Source organism: Amblyomma maculatum, chromosome 8 (assembly GCF_055883805.1).
Source record: "Amblyomma maculatum isolate TAMU_Amacu chromosome 8, ASM5588380v1, whole genome shotgun sequence".
NCBI lineage: Eukaryota > Metazoa > Arthropoda > Arachnida > Ixodida > Ixodidae > Amblyomma > Amblyomma maculatum.
In genome coordinates, this window is record NC_139351.1 from 49,945,603 (window position 1) to 49,968,835 (window position 23,233).

At 43.0% G+C, this 23,233-nt stretch overlaps 1 long non-coding RNA gene across 3 annotated transcripts in view; it reads right to left on the minus strand.

The window, feature by feature from the left end:
• Positions 1-837: 837 nt before the first annotated feature.
• LOC146181137 (uncharacterized) overlaps positions 838-23,233 on the minus strand; it is a 63,529-nt gene continuing 41,133 nt past the window's right edge. For 2 of the 3 annotated variants that reach the window (XR_014700413.1, XR_014700414.1), the window contains 2 exons: positions 3,699-3,807; positions 838-1,223 (listed from right to left, as the gene is read on the minus strand). This is a non-coding gene — a long non-coding RNA (uncharacterized LOC146181137). Of the gene's footprint in view, positions 1,224-3,698; positions 3,808-8,303; positions 8,515-23,233 lie in introns of all 3 variants that reach the window. The other variant, XR_014700415.1, reaches the window with a different exon arrangement.

The following is a 23,233-nucleotide window of genomic DNA, read 5'->3' on the forward strand; positions in this document are numbered from 1 at the left end:
AAAGCTAAGCTGCGGGCATATTACGTCCCACACATATTCAACGAACTTTCTCAAGTTTGGCAACATCACCACAAAGCAAAAAATTACGAAAGCAATGAGGACGTTCAGCATCAAAGTGTCGCTTTCTTGTTCAATAGTATGGTTCGACGGAATGTTTCATTATATTCAGGTGGATACCCTGTCACTGGCTTCTAGCGGTCATATAAAGCAAATCTGAGTTGTTTCTTCTATCTTTTCTTCTTGCAACTTTTGCCTTATCGGTCAGTGGGTATGTTGTGTATAAAATTGTACACGTGTAATTTGTTCATAAATAATTCTCATTATTTTGTTGCAAAGTTGTGTACTATGTCACATGATTCACACAGCTGCCTGGGCAGCCAGCAAGCATTCAGTGCTTAGTTTTAACAGGAAACAGCAGAACTTGTATAATAAGAAAGAAGGAAATGACTTTTGATTTCATGTGATGAATTCTATGCACCACTTTTCGTAGTCTTGTATATTCCCGCAAAATCTGCAAACGTCCTGAATGTTGGGCCTTTAAATGTAAAACAACATGCAGTCAATGAGTTTCGGTATGCACAGATTGAAGGTAAATTTATACTTCTTTCAACCTCCCGGAGCAAATACGATAAAGAAGACCTTTTGGGCAAACATTACGAATTTTCTTAGGCATTTATACGACACATTTTTTTTTGTTCAACATAAGTTACACGTTGCCAACTGATGAAGCTCGGCGCATCGTCTACAAACCCCTAAACAGAAGAGCTACTAAACATTCATACCCTCTAAAACGCATACAAAACAAACACGAAGTCAATAAAAGACACTTATTTGCAGTTCACGCAGTAAAGTTTATTTGGGCACTACCATCGGAGAGAACAATTCTGTTTTAAATAAAGATACAATATTGAGGACATAATGCATTTCTTTCTAGCAGACTTACGCCTGCTACAAGTAAATTATGCTACACCAAAATATCAAATATATCGCTTTGCGCGTGTGATGACGTGGAGTAGAAAATCGGGAAACGTGACAGGTAATTGTCGCTCAACGGTTTGTAGCAAGGCGACTTACAATGATACTATAGAACGTTCGGGCATCGCCGCTACAGAGCTCATTTCTTGGCGGAGAACTGTGCACAAACCTTTTCTCCGCAGCAGTCAGGATATCGACCAGTACCATTGAAACTCCTTTCACACTTCGGGTCAGTAATTGGTTGGCACCTGTAAACAATAGACAATAACATTTATTTATGTTTCATATTACCTCTGAAGGCCCTCAAAAGGCGGATATTACATAGGGAGGAAGGTAATACAATAATAATAATCATGATACATTTAGCAACAACAGGTACAACAAGAAACATTAATCAAATGCTAGGCATAACATCAAAAGGAGGAAGGAAAGACAACAGCAATTTATTCTCAATTCCGTCACAGCGAAGTAGCTGTTGGAATTTTTTTATCGCTTTCTGTAGCGATGTGCGATGGCAAGATATTCAATCATGGTAGTGCGAGGAACGAATCATTTGGCGTAAGATGATGAATGAGACTTTGCGCGTTTAACTTTGAAGGCATGCTCAAGTCATGGAACTATGACTTGAGGTGACTGAACCTAATGACTGCGCTGTAATGGATGGTGATTAAGCTTACGGAAATTTGTTAATCTAGGGTGTTTACGACGATGGCATGTCTTCCAGTTTTGCACTTTTTTTTAATGCTGTGACGCTTGGGAAAAGAGAGTGGTCTGAATATGTAAAACGCACAGCATGATTCGGCAAGGATTCAATGTTGGCGATAACATAGCTTCAACATAGTCCCAAATAGCTGCAATATATTCAATTTTAGGGCATATTGGAGTGATATAATCACGTTTTTTAACACGGATAGGAGCGTGTTTCAGAGTACGTTTAAGAATACCAAGTTAACTCCTATCAGTGGCTACGGTGTTGTCGATATGCGGATATCATGTTAGCAGAAATTTAATTGTGCCCCTAGATATTTGTAAGTATTTGTTAGTTCTACAGCATTATAAGTGGTTGAACTGGTAAAGTATCAACATACAGAACTTCAGCAAGAATGAATGCTCGGCTTGGTACATCAAGCCACTTTAGGATAGTGAATTTGATAGTGTAATGCACCTGTTCATATCTAGGGTGACCGTTAAAATTACATCGTTTTAATTATTCGCGTGTCAGCTCCCGCAGACTTAAGATCAATATAAATGAGATGCAGTTTTTTGAAGAAATCATAGATTTGGCACGCTTAGACGAGTTGATTGTAGAAAAGTTTTTTTGAAGCAATGAATTCAAAAACGAATGTTCTGCAGGCGACGAGGGGGCAACAAGTGTTGCAATACGGCTCAGAGGGGGGGGGGGGAGGGGGTAGCAAGACTAAACAAACGGAACTTTAGTTTCCGACATATAGTGGTTTGCCGGCTAAAACTCGTTTTGCTGTGCATTTGTCCCTATAGAGGGGTGGACGTTTGGAAATGGACATATGGGGTGTAGTTAAGTAAGGCGTCCATTTTTACATTGGCAAACATAATCACCTGTCCGGTGCCTTTGTGTATGTCTATGTTGTTATATGCTTACGATCGTTATAAATAAAGCAAAGCATCTGCTTGCTGAAGCATGCTGTGTCGTTTATATGCTTACGATGGTTCTAAAACGAACCAAATCCTCTAACAAAGTCTTAAGGTCTGTTAAAACATCTCTTACATGTCTAGCCTGACAACGTATGGCTTTTCTTTTACGTACACTGAGAAAAACATCACATTTGAAATAATTTACAACAATCGTAGAACAAAAATTGATGACGATTACATTACTTCCTAATGCGAAATTTGAGTGCAGCTCATCAGTTGTATGAGCGTTTCGATAGATTGAGGTATGCTTTTTTGCTCGGGCGGTACACATATCGTGATCCGCCGCCATCGATCAGGCGCTATGATCGTCGCCGCACAGGGGTAGCATTGGAGGAGGAGCGAACAGAACAACTAAGCTATCGGGAGGTCACGGGAGGCATAGCGTGGGCCGATAGGAATTCGTTGCGCGGCGAAGAGATATCAGCGACTAACTGATGCCGCTGACGCGGCTAACGAGTCAAGTCAACGTGGCTCTGCGTTTTGGCTTGGGATGCAAGCACCGTGATGTGCTGACGCCGAGCCGGCGCTTAGGCAACCAGAGAACACCGTCACTGCCACGCGAGAAAAGGGGGGAGGGGCTGCACGCAGGCAGGAGCGAGCGCTTCTCCGGCTGCGGAGCTGGTTACGAGGGACAAAAAGACGGCGACGATGACACGAAACGTAGGAGCGGGCGCCAAACCGCTGCGCTCTATAGTACCTTTAAAAGCTTTGAAACTTATTTTATGAAGCAACGGGACCTATATATGTGTATTCATGACGTCTCCGTCACTGTCGGAAGAGAGTTCTTTTATGTTTCGGTAGATGCCCACGTTGGAATCACTGCATGCTGGAGCTCTCTGGTAACCTGCGCTGCCGATGCCGAGGTTTAAATTGACGTCAGTATCTTGATCACACTAAAAAGGTCTGATGAAAAAGCGACTTCAAGCTGTTCTTTATTCCATCTAATATTGGCAAGTCATCATTTCTTTATTTAGTAAAGTGGGAGTCATGTAGGTCTAAGACTTTAAACTGAGCATTTTAATAACAGCATATTATTGCTACATATGACTTACTCTTCTATCTGGACCGTTCCGCCAGTGCAAGTGTATTGCGCACAAGGTGAAACGAAACTCCTCTTCTGACCTTCGGACATTAGGGCACCGTCTGGAGCTTTGCAGCCTTCTGCAAATGAAAATAAGAAAACCTCTTAGTCATTTATGAAGGAATGATTTATAAGCAAGTATACACTTCTTTTTTAGAAGAGTTTGCCACAAGGCATAATTGAGAAAGGGGGAATGGGATGCCGGAGATAGAAAGTTAAAAGAAGGTGTGCAGTCCAGTTGTGCTTATGTATTCGAGAAGGTTGGCAGTATAGCGATTGTCCATTGTCCATTTCTCATAATCACTATCGCGATTCCACCGCAGGCCCACCTTCATGATTATCCGTTGCCTTATGTGCGTTGTTGATGGACCCGTCCACAACAAGTGACGCACATCGCAGACGTCAGGTGGAGTCTCGCAGTGAGGGCACCTGTCAGTCACTGGTTCAGTTCAGTTCAGTTCACTTTATTTTCCTTTCAAGTGAAAGTGGAAGACGAGGCAAAAGGCGTGTAACCTGACAAGGCCTCGTCTCCCATGTGCAGCTCGCAACAGGCAACACGTTACGACGCATACAAAGGGAAATGTCGTGATTAACAATACAGCAAATTAAAAAAACAAAAATAGATATACAAGTTACATAGGAACACACAATGCAGTTTACAGTATAACACCACCTTGGAGCGAAACAAACACATAAGAGAATATGTGACAGCGCGAAGATGAGAACAAAAATGCAATAAAAATATGGATCTGTATTTGACAGGAAATAACATGACAACAAAGACTCTAAGAATAAAAAAAATCAAGAAAAACGAAAACTGATCATTTGGATTCAGATGGGTGCACCTATATTCAATAAATATATTCCGTGGTCTTTAGGAATGCTTTATATGCTGATTTGAAGGAATTAAATGGTAACGTAAGATCAATCCTGTGTTCATGAAGGTTTAGTAATTTTACTGCTTGATATTCAAGATCCTGTTTGCCATAATTGGTTCTGGCTTTTTTTGTTTTATTACAAGGGTTCGAAAGCTATAATGTGGAGATATATCTGTGTACCTTGTGTACAGCTTTCTTTTATGGATGATTTGCATCAGTTTAAAGTAATATACCTTGTTGGCTGGTAATAAATCATATTTTAGGAAGAGTGGCTGGGTTGGCAAGTCACTTATTTTACATTTGTAGTTTTCAAATAGACGTAGAATGCGCTTCTGCAGTACAAGCAGCCTATCGTAATTTTCTTTCGTCGTGGTACCCCAGACTAATAATGCATAAAGTATACGCGAGTAAAATAATGTGTAATACAAAGTTTTTTTAAGCCAGAGAGGGATAAGAGGAGCTATACGGCTAATACAACCTACGGCACGGGAAAGATCGGTTAGAAGGTGAATAATATGCGGAGTCCAGGATAAATCTTCGTTAAACCAGGCACCTAAAAATTTTTGTGTAGACACCTGATCAATATATTCCATTCTGTATTTAAGTGTAATGCTTTCTTTAGAAACTTTGTTAACTGGTTTGAATAGTATAAAGTTTGTTTTGTGCGTGTTCAGCTGCAAACTATTGTTCTCGAGCCAGATAGACAGCTGGGATAGGTAAAGATTGGCTTCCTTTTCGATCCCCTGCACATTTTTGCCCGTGAAGAATATACTAGTGTCATCAGCAAAGATGGTTATTTCAGGTGTGTGTTTAACCTCAGTTATATAATTTATATACAACAAAAATAGTGTGGGACCTAGTATGGAACCTTGGGGTACTCCAAGTTTTATTTCTAGATTTTCCGAGCGCTCTCCATTGAGATTTACGAATTGGTGTCTGTCTGATAAATAGCTTTTAATGAGGTCTGATGCAACGCCTCGTATTCCATACCTGTGGAGCTTATAAAGCAAAGTTTCATGGTTAACTGAATCGAAGGCCTTTCTTAAATCAAGAAAGATTCCCAGAGTGTACATTCTTGTTTCAATATTTTTTATAATTAATGATTTTACTTTAAGCAGGGCCTCTTCGGGCGTCTTGTTCTTTTGAAACCCGAACTGAAAGGGTGAGATTATCTTGTGTTTCTGGATGAACCCAATCAAACGATTATTTATAGCCTTTTCGTATACCTTTGAAAATACCGGTAAGACTGAAATTGGTCTGTAATTTGTGAACTCATTTCGCGTTCCTCCTTTGTGTATAGGTACCACTTTAGCTATTTTAGGCTGATCTGGAAATATGCCAGTTGAAATAGATACATTTATTATATGTGACAATACAGGGCTAATCTCAGAAGAAACATACTTCACGGTCGAGGCTTGTATGTCATCATAACCACTTGCCGCATTTGGCTTTAACTGCTGTATTAGTTCTTCAGTTTCCGCTGGCGTAACAGCACTTAGTACTATAGACTTAATTTGTGAACATGCATTGCTTCTGTTGTCGGCTGGGTGTTGGGGGCACATTGCTGTATTGATAAAGTACTTATTCATTTCATCTGCTAACTGTTTGCCGCTGTATACATTGCTGTTTAAAAACATTTGTTGCAATGGGGGGGAATTTAGGTTTTTGCCGACGAGGGCGTTTACCTGTTTCCATATTTTTGCAGGATTACTTTTTATTTTTGAAAACATTTCTTCATAATATTTTAACTTCGATTTCTTTATATCAGCGTTTAATTTGTTTCGAAATTTCTTGTACTCCGCAAATAGGTTTACGTCTTTAGTAGCAAGAAATCTGTGGAACATTTTATTCTTAGCTGTTATTCGTTTAAATAATGCGTTATCTATCCATGGTTTCTTTATTTTCTTTTTGCGCTTTTTTGCTCTTTGTAGAGGAAACGCAGAGTCATGGCAATTCATGAATATATTTAAGAACGCTTCGTATGCTTTATCTGCTTCAATCTCTAAGTATACTGGACACCAATCCACCTGTTGAATTAGAGCTTTAAATGTGTTGAGTGACAGCTCATTGATATTTCTATGCTGGAAATAATTGTCATTATTTGTCTTTTGCGATAGGGGATGCGTGACGTAAAAAAGAGGTAGATGATCACTAATGTCGGACGAAAGCGTGCCAGAAATGAACTCTGAGGCAACATGGTTCGTTACACAAACATCAATGGATGTAGAGCAGCTGGGAGTAATTCGAGTTGGTTCGGTTACAGTATTTACACAACCGTACGATGCAATAAGATTATTAAAATCACGTGAATGAGTGTCATCAGAAATTGTATTGATGTTGATATCACCCATGATAAAGAATGGCTTTTGACAAGATTTACAGTATTCAAGCACCTCCTCAAACTTTTCCAAAAAACGTCGCTTATTACCGGTTGGCGGTCTGTACACCACAACAAGTATAAATTTATTTGTATCAATCCCTAAGAACTCAACGTCAGGATTTGAATCCGTAATGTCATCAATTACCTCACTTGCGTACTGGTGCCGCAAGTAAATGGCGACACCGCCACCTTTTCCGTTTCGATCTAACCTCATGCACGAGTAATTACAAATTTGAGGGGAAGAATCGGTTCTATCTAACCAGGTCTCACAAAACAACAATGCGTCAAAATTCACCTCTAGTTCATCCAGATAAGTAATCAAGTCATCCTGTTTGTTCCGTATGCTTCTCAAATTCAAATAAAACAGAGAAAAGCATGGTTTAAAAAGGCTGACCCTTTCAGCAAGTGAAACACATTCTGTAGAGTCATCCATTGACACGTGCAGCATGAATTAACCAGTGGAGTTGATTTAACTGCGGTTACAGTCAGTGAATAAGGGCAATGTCATTCTTCGTAGCAACATGAATGATATTGGACGATTCATCCTTGCGCGCAAAGATTTTGCCCCCGCTTGTCCAGACAAACTTCCATTTAGCTTGCTTTTTCTTTGCGACAGTAGCGCCAAGAAATTGTTTGTTCTCCCTTGTCAAATGCTCGTTAACATAAATCGGACTACTTGACTCGTCAGAGTCATCTGTGGAAGTGGCAAGGTCATCTGTGGCAATTTTCTTTTTCTTAGTCTTGGCAAGCAGTGCATTCCTCTTTGCGCGACTTACAAAACGGACGACAATGTTCTTATCACTTCCATTCATTGTCGGCACTCTGTGGCAAATATCTATGTCTGCTTCGTGTATGGTCTCGCCCACCAGTTCACCGATTTTTTTTACAATGGCAGTCGAGTTGTGTTCTTCTGGAACACCTTTGATTTCCAAATTATTGCCTCGATTATACTGCTCAAGCTCATTAAGGCGATTTTCAAGCCTTTGGTTTTCGGCTTTCAGCCTTTCATTTTGCGCAGTGAGTGCCTGTATTTCTGATCTGGGGGCCTTAATGTCACTTCCTATTTCCTTGACCTCATCACAGGTGTCGCTGCAAAAACGTATGCTCTCCTTAAGTTCCCTGATGTCTGCACGCATCTCTCTGCGAAAATCTGCTAGCAACTTCTCTATTTCAGCTTTGCCTCCCATGCTTGACAGGTGCAGAAAAAATGCGACAGAAAATAAACACTTCACAATGAAAGAAATCTTTCGCTGTGTTCGGCAGCAGTGCAACGCATTCTACTAGTTAAAAGAGCTAATCAATGATTGTTTGTGCTCACCTGTGAAAAAATACGTTGATCAGTCCACCGCAACGTGCGTGCACTGCTGCCGAACTGAACAGCAATTCCACAGCGGTGGGCTTTTATAGCCAGTCGTCGCTCGGGTGGGCTCCAACTGCGCAGGCTTGGACGTATTCGGCGGTGATGTAGCGGTAGATTAGGGCAGGGCTGATTACAGTGGTAGGGCTTCCAAATGTGGTTCGATAAAGGCCTGTGAAAAAATACGTTGATCAGTCCACCGCAACGTGTGTGCACTGCTGCCGAACTGAACAGCAATTCCACAGCGGTGGGCTTTTATAGCCAGTCGTCGCTCGGGTGGGCTCCAACTGCGCAGGCTTGGACGTATTCGGCGGTGATGTAGCGGTAGATTAGGGCAGGGCTGATTACAGTGGTAGGGCTTCCAAATGTGGTTCGACAAAGGCCTGTGAAAAAATACGTTGATCAGTCCACCGCAACGTGCGTGCACTGCTGCCGAACTATCTTTTTCCCGCCATCGATGTCGAACAGATGGGGTCAGAGCCGCCCCTGCCCGGATCCGGCGCACTGTCACCTCCTCCTGCCGAGTAAGACTACGGGGGAGAGGGTGCGAACATGGAGGAATGACAGCGCGTGTTCGCTGGCGCAGAACTTGAGAATCGGAAACGTGGGACAGGAACGGATCTGGGGGAAGAGGGGAAGGTGGTGGATCGTCTGATGTGTTTATATTCGTCGTAGCATCTGCTTGTATGTTATGTGGATCGCGAGCATGGCCGCCAATTCAGTGTATGCGAATAGGACATGGGTACTTTGAACATAGCAAATGTATGGACTGTGTTATTTGGAATGTGCGTCGAACGGCCTTAAGCTGTTTAAGGGCAGTGAGAGAGTCTGTGTAAAGATGAATTGCATTGAATGTAGGAACTGGTGGAAGGGAATGTATAGCATTGTAAATTGCTTGAAGTTCCAGTGCCAGAGGGGTGCATGTATCCGCGGTATATGTCACGTGAGTATTGAGATGCGGATGAGAGGGACTATTTCATTTCATTTTATTACTCTCAAGGCCGGTCAGGCGTTACAGAGAGGAGTGGGGAAAAAATAAGAATAAAAAGAAACAAACAAATAAACAGTTACAATTCATAAGCATTAACAGTATCCTTGAATTTTTCAGAATCCTTGATGACGACGACGGTGGAGGGCAGGTGATTCCAGTCCGAGGCAGTTCTGGGGACGAAGGAATTAAGATATTGGACAGTCCTGCACTGAGGGATGTGCACCTTTAGGTGGTGATCTCTGCTGGACGATATGTGCGCCGGAGGAGTAAACAGGGACTGCTTTAAGTTTTCGTTGCCGTAATATATTTTATGAAATGTGCAGAGGCGCGAAATGCGGCGCCGAGTGGCAAGATTCGGAAGATTAAGCGTTCTTTTCATTTCTGTAACACTGGCATGGCGGGAGTAATTAGACATTATGAACCTTGCAGAGCGATTTTGGATGGACTCGAGCAACACAATGAGAGAGTTAGTGTATGGGTACCACACTGGAGTAGCGTAGTCAATTTTTGAGCGGACGAGTGTTTTGTAGAGCAGTAGTTTCACAGAGATAGGGGCAAGGGAAAAGTTGCGACGAATGAAGCCGAGCATGCGGTTGGCATCGTTAGTAATATATTCAATGTGAGCCTTCCAGGACAGATCATCAGTTATTTGAACACCAAGATACTTATACTTGTTAACTTTGGTCAGTGGGGTGTCATCAAGAGAGTATGAGCACGGAATGTTGTGATTAGTCGTGCGCGTAATTCTCATAAATTTACATTTGTTAACATTTAGTTTCATAAGCCAGGTATTACACCAAGTTCCAATTATGTTCACATCATTTTGAAGAGCGCATGCATCATCTTGGTTAGTAACTTCTCTGTACAAAACACAGTCATCAGCGAAAAGTCTTATTTTGGAAGTAACTGAGGAAGGAAGATCATTAATATAGATAAGGAAAAGAAGAGGTCCTAGGACTGATCCTTGCGGAACGCCAGAGGTTACGGGGGAAATGGGGGAGTCGTGATCGTTAGCATTTACATACTGACTTCGATTACTTAAAAAACACTCAATCCACTTTAAAATACCATTATCAATATTTAATTTACTTAACTTATAAAGTAACAGTTGGTGTGACACGGTGTCAAAAGCCTTTGCAAAGTCGATAAATATGCAATCAATGAGAGAAGAGTGGTCCAGTGCAAAAATCAAGTCATTAGTGAATGCAATTAATTGAGTTTCACATGAATGATGCTTACGAAAGCCATGCTGTGAATCTGCAAAAAACGAATTAGTTTCTAGATAGTCAACAAGGTGTGAATAGATAATATATTCAAGGAGCTTGCATGGAATAGATGTTAAGGAAATAGGCCTGTAGTTATTAGGATTATGAACGTCACCAGACTTGTGGACTGGAACCACCTTGGCGATCCTCGAGTCGTAAGGCAGTGATGCGCTGCGGATGGATTGCGTAAAAATTTCGGACAACATCATGGATGAATATAAACATGTAGTCTTCAAGAACTTATAACTAATACCGTCGACCCCTGCAGCTGAAGCAACCCTTCCTGTCTGAATAAGCCTGGCAACACCTTCATCATTGATAGTTATAGGCTCCATCTGAATCGATTCAGAAACCGCAATATCGGGTAAGGTGGGAACCACGGAATTACTAAAGGATGAGAAAAATGTATTGTTCAAAGCAATGCAACACTTGTGAGGAGAAACCGGGATATTATTTACAGAGCGAAGTCGGACCTCTTTTGTTTTGCGCATATTTACGACGTTCCAAACTTTTTGCGGGTTAGAAACGAGCAAATGAGGCAGTGTGTCATGATAAAAAACATGTTTAGCGCTCTGCAGCGCCTGCTTGTACTGTGACGCGACAGCACGATAAAGGGGCCATTTATCAGCAATTTTTGAATTTTTCAGCTGCCGGAAAATGCGCTTCTTATTATTTAGGAGGCGCTTTAGCGATACGCTGAACCAGGGTGCTTGTTTGGAGCAGGAAACGCGACGAGTGGGAATATATACATTTATGAGATCATTCACCTTCGTTTTAAACACGTGCCAGTTTTCTTGAGTGGAACGACTCCAGAACTGCGGGAAGAAGGTGTCGCAAAAGTGCTCGAGCTCTGCATTAATAGCTTGAAAGTCCGCCTTGTTGTAGTTCCTAAGTAGCTTGTATCTTTTTGGAGAGCGAGCCGACCGGGAAGGCATAGTTAGGTGAATTGCATTATGGTCACTTAGGCCCGGAAGAAAGCTGATTGAAGACATAGTTTCAGGAGAGGTGGTTAGCACAAGATCAAGAATGTTGGCAGATGTCTGAGTAACACGGGTTGGTTCTTTAACGATTTGATCAAGGTTGCACGTAGAACAGAATTCAATGAATGCAGAACATTCTGAGAAAGGACGTAACAAATGATAAGAGGGGCTGTTCCATGAAATCGCGGGAAGGTTGAAATCGCCAAAAATATAAAGAGGAGACCTCGGAAACTTAGAAAGGACCGAATTAATGGCGTCATGTAGGTCATCGCAGAAGCAAGGCTGTGAGCAAGGTGGTCGATAGCATACGCAAAATAAAACGTCCTTGTGGTTCAAACGTAAGAAATTCCAGTGAAAAATTCACGGGAACGCCATACGAAGCAATTTCATCTGATACGGCAATCAAAACACCACCACCAACGCGCTCACAGCGATCAAATCTATAAATGTTATAATTTTTTTCACAAGTGAACAGTTCCCGAGAATCAACTTTTTAAGACAGCCACGTTTCGGTCAGGACAATCACATCGGCAAGACACGTGTCGGCTAGGGCTGACAATGAGTCTCGTTTATTTAAAATGCTGCGAATGTTAGTGAAAAGAATCGAGCAATGTGGATTCGGTAATGCCTGAACGGCTGCGTTTTCCTATGGCGAACCTGAGAAAGAAGTTGATGCAGGCATGTCTGATGCAGGCAGATGTGATGCAGGCGGGGCTGTTGCGTCATTTTCAGGGGCACGCCCGCTAGGCGCTTCAACTTCGCATACGGCATCCGTGTCGGCAGAATATACGTAGCATTTTTTGTTTACGTACAGCCTGTTGTAACGCAGGTTGTATTTATGGCCACTTGCTTTACCATAGGCCATAAGATTTTTCCGCGAAAGCCTGGTTGCTCTGCAAAAGTCCTCCTGTATAGACACGCCTGTATTCTTCAGTTTTGTTCTCTGAGCTCAAATGCCACCTTTAACTTTGAACGACGCAAACTTCACGACGATCGGTCGGCATTTCTTTTCAACGAAAGCTCCAAGGCGATGTGCCCTTGCAATGCCTTCATCGGTTAGTTCAAGGGAAAATGAGCTCAAAAGGCGTCTCCGTATCTTCTGCTCAGATTCCGCCCATACACAGAAGTAACTCCTCGCTCTGCAGTATGTGATGCATCGTTATATAATATGCACCCTTCAGGCAGATGTGCGGATGATACCGACGGGGAAGCAGTGGGGCGATTGTCCGTAAGCTGGCAGTACGACCATGGAGGTAGTGTCTTTAAATGATGTAGTACTAAAGACTGTTTGCGAGCTCTGTTTGCCGTCCGCTGATTAACGAGTTCAGTGAGAGTATTTAGCTGGGCATACTCCTGAAGTACTGGTATGGGCGTTAGGCGGGGAAGATACGTTATTGCACGCATAGCCTCACGATTGATGGCCTCAAGGGAGTCCCACTGTCTGCGGGTGAGACGTTGAAACTGTGCCTGGTATATTATACGTGGCTGGAGGACAGAGCAGAGCGAACAAGCTGGCGGGCCGTGTGAGCACGCGCGCCGCCAGAGCGCATAGCTATGCGACGAATGAGACCTAAAGTAGCGTGAGCGGTCTTACGGATGGCTGTCAGCCACGGGGTGCCAGTCCCAGAGGAATGAAAAAGAAGACCAAGAATGCGAACGGTTTGTACCTGAGGAATTGGGGTAATATCTATCATAAAATTTATAGTGGGAGCTTTCCGTAAGCCAGCTTTATTTCCAATTCGAATGAAACAGGATTTCGTATGCGAAAGAGTTAGGCCCAAAGGAGGGAGGCGAAATGTCAATACATCTAGCGCATGCTGGAGGGCCGCCTGATGGACAGACGTAACTGGGTGACAGCACCATAAGGTTATATCATCGGCATACGCAAGCACGCGTATAGAAGGGATGGCCTTTAGGAATCGAATAAGTTGAATGAAGGCCACATTAAATAATGTAGGGGCGAGAACGGAGCCCTGGGGCACTCCTGTGTTTGAGGGGAAGTGACCAAAGGGCCTTCCATGGACACGCACACTGAATGTTCTATTTGTTAGAAAGGCGTGAATGGCGAGGAGAAACCTGGAGGAAGACCAAGAGTTTGTAGGGAGGCAAGAATGGCTGAGTGAAGGATGTTATCATATGCCTTTGTTATATCTGTAGCGATCACAGTTCTAACAAGATGACTGTGCGGAGAGCGGTGAAGCATGTCAGCAGCCAAAGTAGCAAGACCGTCCTCCGATCCGATTTGCGGGCGGAAGCCAATTTGGGATTCTGGATAACAATCATGGGATTCCAACCACCACGATAAGCGAGTGGCGAGAATGTTTTCGTAAAGCTTGCAGATTGTTGGCGTCAGGGAAATTGCACGAAGGGCCGAGAGAGATACTGGAGGATGACCCGACTTCGGTATTGGAACAACAATAGAATGCTTCCACTCGTCCGGCATGACACCGGAATGCCACACGTCATTGAATGCATCAAGCAGGGCCTGCAAAGCAGTCCCTTCCAAGTTGCGGAATAAGGAGTTAGGTATGCCGTCGTGGCCGGGAGCAGAATTAGATTTTAGGCGTTCAATGGAGGCCAGCAGCTCTGTCATGGTTAGGTCAGAAGTAATCGCATCGGGGGGTTCAGTAACCGGTAAGCAAGGTGGAGAAGTTGAGGTGGAATCATAGTGGGGAAAAAACTGTCTGGCCGCCTGTTTTGCAAATGTGTCCTCATCTACATTCATAGCAAGGCGAATGCTCTCTGTGTAATCAGAAACTTGAGAAGAGCGCTCCATGGCGTGAAACACTCTCCAAAGTTGTCGATTACTCTGCTTGGAGGACAGGCGCTCACACCATGAAGCCCAACGTTGCCTTCCTAGACGCTTTTCATACCGCCTCGCACGCGCGGTAGCCCGGTTAAGAGCGGGGATAGCCGATGGGTCATCGGGATTACGAGCAGCATAATGATCTGCCTGGCGACGCAGAGCCCAAAGATTCAGGAGGTGGATGTCCGGGTTTGGCTCGTCTTCATTTACAGTGGTGGAAATCGTGTGGGACGCAAGAACAGCAGAGAGAGTAGACAATGCTGATGATGGGGTTAAATAAGATAAGCGATTGTCTGCGCGTACAGAGTCCCAAGATGTTATTCGTACGCTACGGCGTATTTTACGTATCCGCGAAGGAGTGAGAGAGATAGAGATAGGACTATGATCACTACCCCAGGTATCTGGTTCAACAACCCAACGAGGGCTACCAGGGCCTAACCACCAAGTCAAATCAGGTGAATAAGGCCCACCTCGTGGACGGGTAGATGTATGCGGGTGGTTTAAAAGTATACACTTATACAGCTTTCTAATACTTTTTGTAAAGGGAGCTCCTCCGATGTACTATTTGGGATAGCCCACTGACTGCAGAAAATTTGTTCACTTCTAAGAGGAAATGGTATTCAGCTCGCATGTGTTGCAGCCCACTGGAACCAGTAAGACTGTGAACACAGCTTTCACGGTGGACGGTGATTTAGCCACGGTGGCAAGGTTCAATGGATGGAGATGGCATCTCAGCGCTCTCAGAGGTGTTGCATTGCTCAGAATTGAATTGCGTGTTGTAGCGTGTCGATGGAATTGCATGCAGTCGGCAAAAATAGGTTACCAGAAAAATTCCCGAAACCAGAAAACGAGAATACCAGAAAAATTCCCGAAAGCTTTCCAAAAATCTTGAAATGTTCAATAGGCCTTTAATATCAAAGTTTTGATGAATGTAATAAAGTGTAGTGTAGTTAATGTAATTTATCTCATTATCGCACAACGGCCTTGACTGAAGAAATGACAATAAGGATGAAAGTTAACGGACAAGAATCGAGCCTGAGAATAAATAACTTGGTTTATGAATTTTAGAAACCTTGATGTTTATTGGGCCTATAGGTTATTGATCTTGATCAACTACTTTCTTTGAAGACGGGAACGACGTTCCAAAATTGCTAATCTGTAGAAACAATACCGTTATTTATAAACTTCTCGAATATAAGTGCAAAAATAATGCCCCTGATATCTTTGGCTCTTTAGACACTTTACCATCCGGAGTACAATAGGCGTTTGGGATGGGTCACAATAAGAGTGTCAGTTCCGTCATCTTTCCGAGGGGATTCAATTGCTTTGTTAATATGCCTAAGCGACCAAAGAGAACTAAGGGAACACTGGAGCCCCACCTTCAAGCATAGGACACTATATCTTCCATGGCAACCATTGGCAGGCTGATCATTCGAAACCACTATGACTCTCGCTTATTGTTCACTCAATACATTTCTTCTTGGAATATATCGCCCAAGCTAAATGCCATACGGCCGCATGCTGCCCAGTTCTGTGAACAATCACCAGAAGAAAACTTCAGATTAACCGAGCCGTAAAGACATAACTGCATGTCTTATTCACCACCAAGGTTCTTATAAAATTTTTATACCCATTTCTCCGACCCACCTGACACCTGATGCCCGATTTGGTATCGCCTACCACTTAAACTACATAATGTGGTCATCTGACGTTGCACAACCGGAAGAACAGTTAGTGCACTGAATGAAACCTGCAAGCTACCATAACCCAACTCACGCTCGTGATTTTTCGCTCTCGACGCCGACAATGCCGATGCCGGATTTGCTTTGCAAAATTAATCCTGTAGAATTAGGAAGCTGTTCCGGGAAGGTGATTCTTCGAGAACAGTACGGTAACTGCAGAAACAAGGCAGAGAGTGACTGTGTTGTTTCTTATGACCTTCTTTGTCACATTTGCACCTCGCAGGAGCAGTTTGAAACTTTATTACGAAGGAAATCTTCCTTGGGTACTTTTGCGAAAATGTATCAGCAAAACGTCGAAACACGAAGTAGAAGGAAATATGGAAGCAAAATGTAACATGTGATATGATGCCACATCAAGATGACGCTTTTATTCATACGTGTAGGGAATGAGGAGTAGTAAGTTGTGTAATACGTAGGCAGGTCATGCTAGTCATTATAGTTAAGTCATGAGCCAGTCACATTGGAGATCCATGTGCATGAATATGGAGCCCATTAGTTGTGTAGGTCATTTAGGGTCAAAACCATGACGATTGTCTAATCATAACTCCTAAAATTCTACATAACGACACTCAAAATTGATTAGTCATAACACTTAAACGTGCTGGGTGCTGGCACGCAAAATACCCAGTTATGACACGAAAACGTACTGGCACGCAAAATACCCAGTTATGACACGAAAACGTGCTGGGAATGCTGAGTCTGGAAACCAAGCATTTCTTCAAACTCAACCCGCGTTCTGTTCAATGCATCAAAGTTCACAAAAGTTCTATGCAGAACCCACTTGCATACCCTGGAATGCGATGCGGCAGACCCTTTGGTTTCTTTTGTAAGGTTCATCGCCCCAAAGTGACTCAGGTTATGAGGGACGCCATAGTGGAGTTGTCCGGAAATTTCGACGACCTGGGTTTCTTATAGCGTACACTAACATTGCAATGTACACGGCTGCCATTCCATCTAGCCAGAGCACCAGTCTAGTAGCTACCAAAGAGGCACATAAAACGGCTAGGAGCTACTAAGAGGCACTAAACATGACTATGCGCAACTAAAAAGTACCTAAAGAACACGCTTTCGCATTTTTCCGATGAAGGTCTCTCTAATTCAAGATAAGGAAAGGGGCGGCCCTTACCCTGTCGGTCAGGTGCCGATAGAGCTCTCAAGGCATAGGAGTGACCGCCTGCTCAAAGTTTTCTACGCAGGCTGCCGAAGAGGATGTTCGCTACCTGCTGTGGTCTTGTGCAGTAACAAGGGCGTCAAGGACACCTATTTTACAGGAATAGGACTGTAAGCAAAGTGGGAGGTGGATTTCGCCAAGTGGCAAACAGACAACACTAAAGGCCTTCTGCAGTTTCAGGCAGAAAATGATATACATGACTTATTATAGTATGTCTTATGACAAATTTGAGAAATAAATGAAAAGTATCTGCAGTGCTGTCAAAGTTTTTAAGAAAGCCTATCTAGGCTCACGTTTAGGCGTCCATTCACCGGTGTGTTGGCTCTGTGCATCCACCCACAGGAGTATAGGCAGTAAAGAAAGGTGATAAACACTAAACGATAGTGAAGTAGTTATAGATAGCAAAAGATAGTGAAGTAAAATATTGATAGATATAGAATATTAAATTCCCTACCAGGTATATGTTGATGAAACCGATTTAATATTAGTGATGGTAATAGAAATGATGGTAATAGATTCTGTTAGTAACAAATAGTGATAGACTATGATAGAGGTAGATATAGTGGTATCGCTATCTACCTACTATAGTGGTATCAGACGGCCGGCCGCACTTTATCTTTCTCGAAGGATCAAGGTACCTATGCAAGATTACTACAATAAGGACGAGGCGGTAGTCAAGGTGGCTTATATTTTCTCCGTCTTTTTGGTACAGCACAAACGTGTTGAAAGTAGCTTCAGCAATCAGATGGCGAAAAATAATCTTGTAGTATATTTTCTGCAGTTTTCTAGGGACGGGGTAGTTCACCAGCCCTCACTTGTCGACTCCACCCATAGTGTCATTATAGTCACATATGATGCTTGGCTTCGGGACATCGAATCATTGAAAGTCTCCATGCTTGCAGTGTGCACTGTACTCTTGACAGACACTACTTCTTTTGTCTCGCCATTGGAGAGCAACACATTTTGCCGCGCTGGTAGGCCTGTACCTCTCCTTACTAGAGCTTATGCGTTTCAAATTCTGGAGGCATGCCTTTTCTGTTCGGTGGCGCTGTGCCGTAGACATCCCTGCAGTTCTGGATAAGAAGGTCGACGAGCTCTGGCGATGTATAGAAGTTATCGATAATCAGGCAGTAACCCTTGCCTAGCAAGGGCTTGAGGAGCTTTATCAGTACTTTGGTGCCCATTGGTGAATGGGGTTCATCATTTGCTGGGGAACCGAGATTTGGGCCCTTTCCATTATTGATAAGGATATCCCACACGTATCCCGACGATGCCTCGCAAAACGGGAAAAATTTCAACCCAAATTTTGTTCTTTTCACTGGAATGTACTGCACCCATCAAAGCCTGCACTTGTAGATCATGACTCGTCTATCGATATATCCCTCTTTGAAATGTATGCTGAGCGGTAATTCTACAACAGTCAATCCAAAAAGGGCCATACCTTGCACAGCTTTCGTTGTAGGTCGCTACTAATGTCGGTGACGCTGGCATTGTCCACAAAGTGCAGCATTCGCATTAATAAATTGAATCGTTTACAGCTCATCACGTCTGCGAAAATTGGCGTGAACAACTTGTTCTTGGACCAGTACCACACAACTGGGGCTTGTGAATGATTCCTTCTACTACAGGAACACAAATACTACAAGGAACACCCCCATCTCTTCCTTCGTCAGTGGCACACATTTTTTTGGGCGGGAGTGTTCGCAGGGACGACAGCTTTGCAGCCGCGTTGCGATTGGTTTCATTGACCACCAATGAAATAAAGTCATCGTTGAGAAACTGCTGTATGTACTCAAGAAACATATCTGGCGATATCAGATTGAAACACTTGCCTGGAACGGCCAGCAATGCAAACTGAGGAGGCCTCGCTGGTGGAGTGTTGATGTCAATCTTCATCCACTGACAAGCACTCGCAATGTTCGCTTGAGAGTTGTCCTCATCGTAAACAGACGAACTGCTCACTTCAGCGTAATCGCTGGCTTCATTACTCCCGGTCACAAGATAAACATCCGTATCGGAATCATCTTTATTGGAAGAAGATGAAGACGAAAGCTTATTTTCGGGCTGACGGACCAGCAGTGCATGCGTCGCCGCCATCGGATGCCCCGTTTTCCCACGAAAACCCCGCTCATGCCGTAAAAGAAACCGAAATCATGAAGTAAGTGCTTCCGTCTGGTGGCTGACACCGCAAATAAGCTGGAGATGAGCGCTTCTAGGCCTGGACACACAAGAGCAGAAACTATTCAGAGAGGACGGGTTCTGCTCGTCCAAAACATTTAAAGGTTTCACAGGGACACTTACAGATAGTGATAGTGACAAATAGATCATTGATAGTGATAAATAAATCACTGATAGCGATGAGTATGGGCTGACACTGATAGGCAGTGATATCGATGACAGTGAACGTTATTGATAGTAGCTGCTTAGTGCCTAAGTCTATAAACTTCTCACTTCGAAAGGCGCGTAGGGACATGCTATGAAGTCGACGTGGAAAATGAAAGGCTTTCGTAATTTCGGCTCTTAAATGGGCCTAAAAGCCTTCCTGTGTTTATTGGATTGCGTTTAGCTCGGCTAAAATGAAGTGTACCTTAAGGAACTAAACTAACGGCAGCACGACGAATATAGAATTGTAGAATATAGAATATAGCGTTAAAGGCCCGGTTCTCCGAAAAACTTAGTCTCAGCATATACAGTGACGTTACCATTTTGGCCGAAAAATGACGTGGTTGGCTTTGACAGGCGCTAGCTAGCAGCTAGAATGGCGAGGCGCTGACTCTTCAAAGACTTGTGAAAGTTGACAATTCCACCTTCGAGTGTTATTGTATGCTGCATCAGTCACTACACAACTAGTCTACGCTGACGCCTTCATACAGCTTGGTTAAAGCTTTGGCCTATATATCGGCCTATAGTTCGTCGTATTCTTAATATCAGAGCTTAAGCATCATCCATAATTCCTATTGTGAATTATTCGTACTGTGTACAGCGTCAAAGCGATAGTCAAGAGTCAGGCCGGCAATACAGGAAAATTGGATGATAGCGAAAAAGGCATGTTGTCCACAGAAGCAAAAAGTGGACACCAGTGAAACCAAAAACAAGCAATAAGTAAACTGAATGGAAGGTTCTGCCTTCCATGATTAGTTTGAAAAAGGAGAAGGTAGGTGGGGAGGCTCAGACAACTTCGGATTTGTTGAAGGACTGGGGAATATCACCGGGATCATGAAAGAATGCAAATATCACCTATTTATAAGAAAGTGGACCCAGAAGACGTGTAAAATGATAGATTAATCAGCCTACTAATCGATACGGGCAAGATACTCAATAAGATAATCTCGAATAGAATCAGGGAAATCTTAGACTTCATTCTATCAAAGGATAAAGCTGAGTTTAGGAATGAATATTCTTCTATCGACTATATTCGTTTTATAAATCAGGTGATAGAAAAATGCTCAAAATATAACCAGTCCTTATACATAGCCTTCATTGACTACGAAAAAACATTTGACTGAATTGAAACGTCGGCAGTTATGCAGGCATTGCAAAATCAGGATGTAGACGAGCTTTATGTAAAAGTATACTTGAGCATATCTGTAGTGGCTGCAGAGCGACCATAGTTCTGCATAAATTCGCAGAAAGAAAGGTGTTAGGCAAGGATAGACTATCAGCTGAGTTCTAGTCACAGGTTGATTAGAGAAAGTATTCAGACTGGGAATGAAAGCAGTTAGGCATAAGGGTTGGTGAAAAATACCTAATTAATCTGCGCTTACCTGATGACATTGCCTTGATAAGTGACTAGGGGTATAAACTGCAAAAAATGATTGATATCCTAGACAGTGAAAGTAGACAGGCTTGAAAATCAAGAGGCAGAAGAATAAGGTAACGTTCAACAGTCTCGGGAAAGAACAGCAGGTTACAACCGTTAAGAACCAGTAGAAGTGGCAGGAGAATATGTCTACTTAGTGGTAGTAGTAAGCGAACAACCAGACAATGAAAGGAAAATAACTTGGAGAGTAAGACTGGGATGTTTGCAATCCGGAAATCCATCTAGAAATGATGCCCGGCAGTGCATATACTGGCTGAAACGTTATCCGCCTGTTTTCCTTCGAGAAGAGTGAGTCTGGGAGCTTATGTGATGTTAGCGTCTGGGAGGTTGCGTGCTGTGTCGCGACTATGTTCTAGTCATATGCTCGAAATTCTTCCCTTTTAGTAATTCCTGCGTACAGACTGTGAATCACAGAGTATTAGGGCATGTTCATTGCACGTTGCGAGGGCTGCGGCAAATAAAATCTCTTAATTCTTTATTCAGATATACCCAGCTTTGCTCAAAGGCGTGTAAGCCGGGGGGTTGCAACTTGGAAATAAAGAGTGGTTAAATAGTGCAGTACACATGGTCATGAGACAATCTATTCCACTCTGACATGTATCTGACATAAAATGAATTAGAATAAAGGTTCGCTCTAGTTTAGCATTCTCGAATCTTGATGTCATGATAGTTCTGCTTGATGCATAGTGCGGTTGCTTAAAATAAATATCCTCAATAATTCCAGTCCTGTTGTGATGTATTCTTAAATACAATTTCAAGCGCAATTTTCTTCGGCGAGTAAAGAGCGCTTCCCACTCCAGTTCTCTTCTAATTTCAGTGCAGCCATCACGTCGATTGTACCGCCCAAGAACGACTTCTGTTGTTCTGTTCGGTATTCTCTCTATTTTGTCTATAAATGCTTTCTGTTGAGGGTCCCGCGCACAAAAAGCATATTCCAAGATTGGGCTAACGTATGCCAGAAAAGCAGTGCCTTTCAGGGTACAGGGTGAAGATTTCAGGTTTCGTTGAATGAAATTTTGAACTCTGGCGGACTATGAAACTGCTTCACTCATATGGGCATTCCAGGAACAACCAGTCGAGAATGTCACACCCAGATATTTATGGATAGATTGCCCATTAATAACATCCGTATTCTAATACCAACGAGTTTCTAGTTTCTTACTTTTTTTGCCAAGGACAGACGGACACATTTGTTTATATTTAGTTCCATCTTGCCCTTCTCACACCATGCAACAATATTAGTTGTATCAGTCTGCAAATCAAGAAATCCCAGGAAAATTTAACTTTTTTTTTTCAAAACTGCCCTTCTTTTCTGTCATGTCTGCTGCGTCAGTGTCACTTGTTTGAATGGTTGGAGAGATAGTATCTAAATATTGAATCCATGAAGCTGATGCTTGGGCTTTCTCTTCCGAGTGTGTTGCTGCCGCACCATATCTGATTTTAAGGTTCGTTTTGGGCACTGTTCCAAGGGCCTGATTTCTGGATTGGCGCTGATATTTGGGATATGCAGGATGCATACTCGCGGGTTGGGGCTACGGTGATGTATCAGTTGATCCCATCAGGGATGCATTGTTTGTTGCGCTTTTGGCTTACTACCCTCCTTGCCTTCGAATTTCTTGAGAATTGCTCGTTCTGCTTCATTTTCAAGTGCTCCAATTTGTTTATTTGGGGACTTGGGGAAGTTTCTTCGAAGTCAAGGTGGAAAAGCGTTGTGTAGATGTGCATTCAGATATATTAATGATGATTTTAAAGGTTTACGGATGAGGCTGTGTGTTTTTCAGCTCCTGCCTAAAACAGATCCAAATACTTTTTCCCATTGTTATGCGCCTAATGGCGAGAGCCTGGATGGTGCGTACGACATCGAATTCTTTTATAACATGTCATCTGCTGGCCAGTTAGTGTACCAGGGTGCCCCTTGATGAACAATAGCTTGAAGATTCAGGAGCGTTGCGAAGCCTGAACTATCTCTTGTAATTTTCAGGCCAAGGATGCGGAGAGAGTCGACTTGAAGAATACCGCTTCTCTCAAGAACGTTTTCCGGATTTGCAATTTCACTTTTGAGGAGTCTTCCTCTAGTTAGGGCTTTAAGAACCAGGAGTGCAGACGTTTTGTGGTA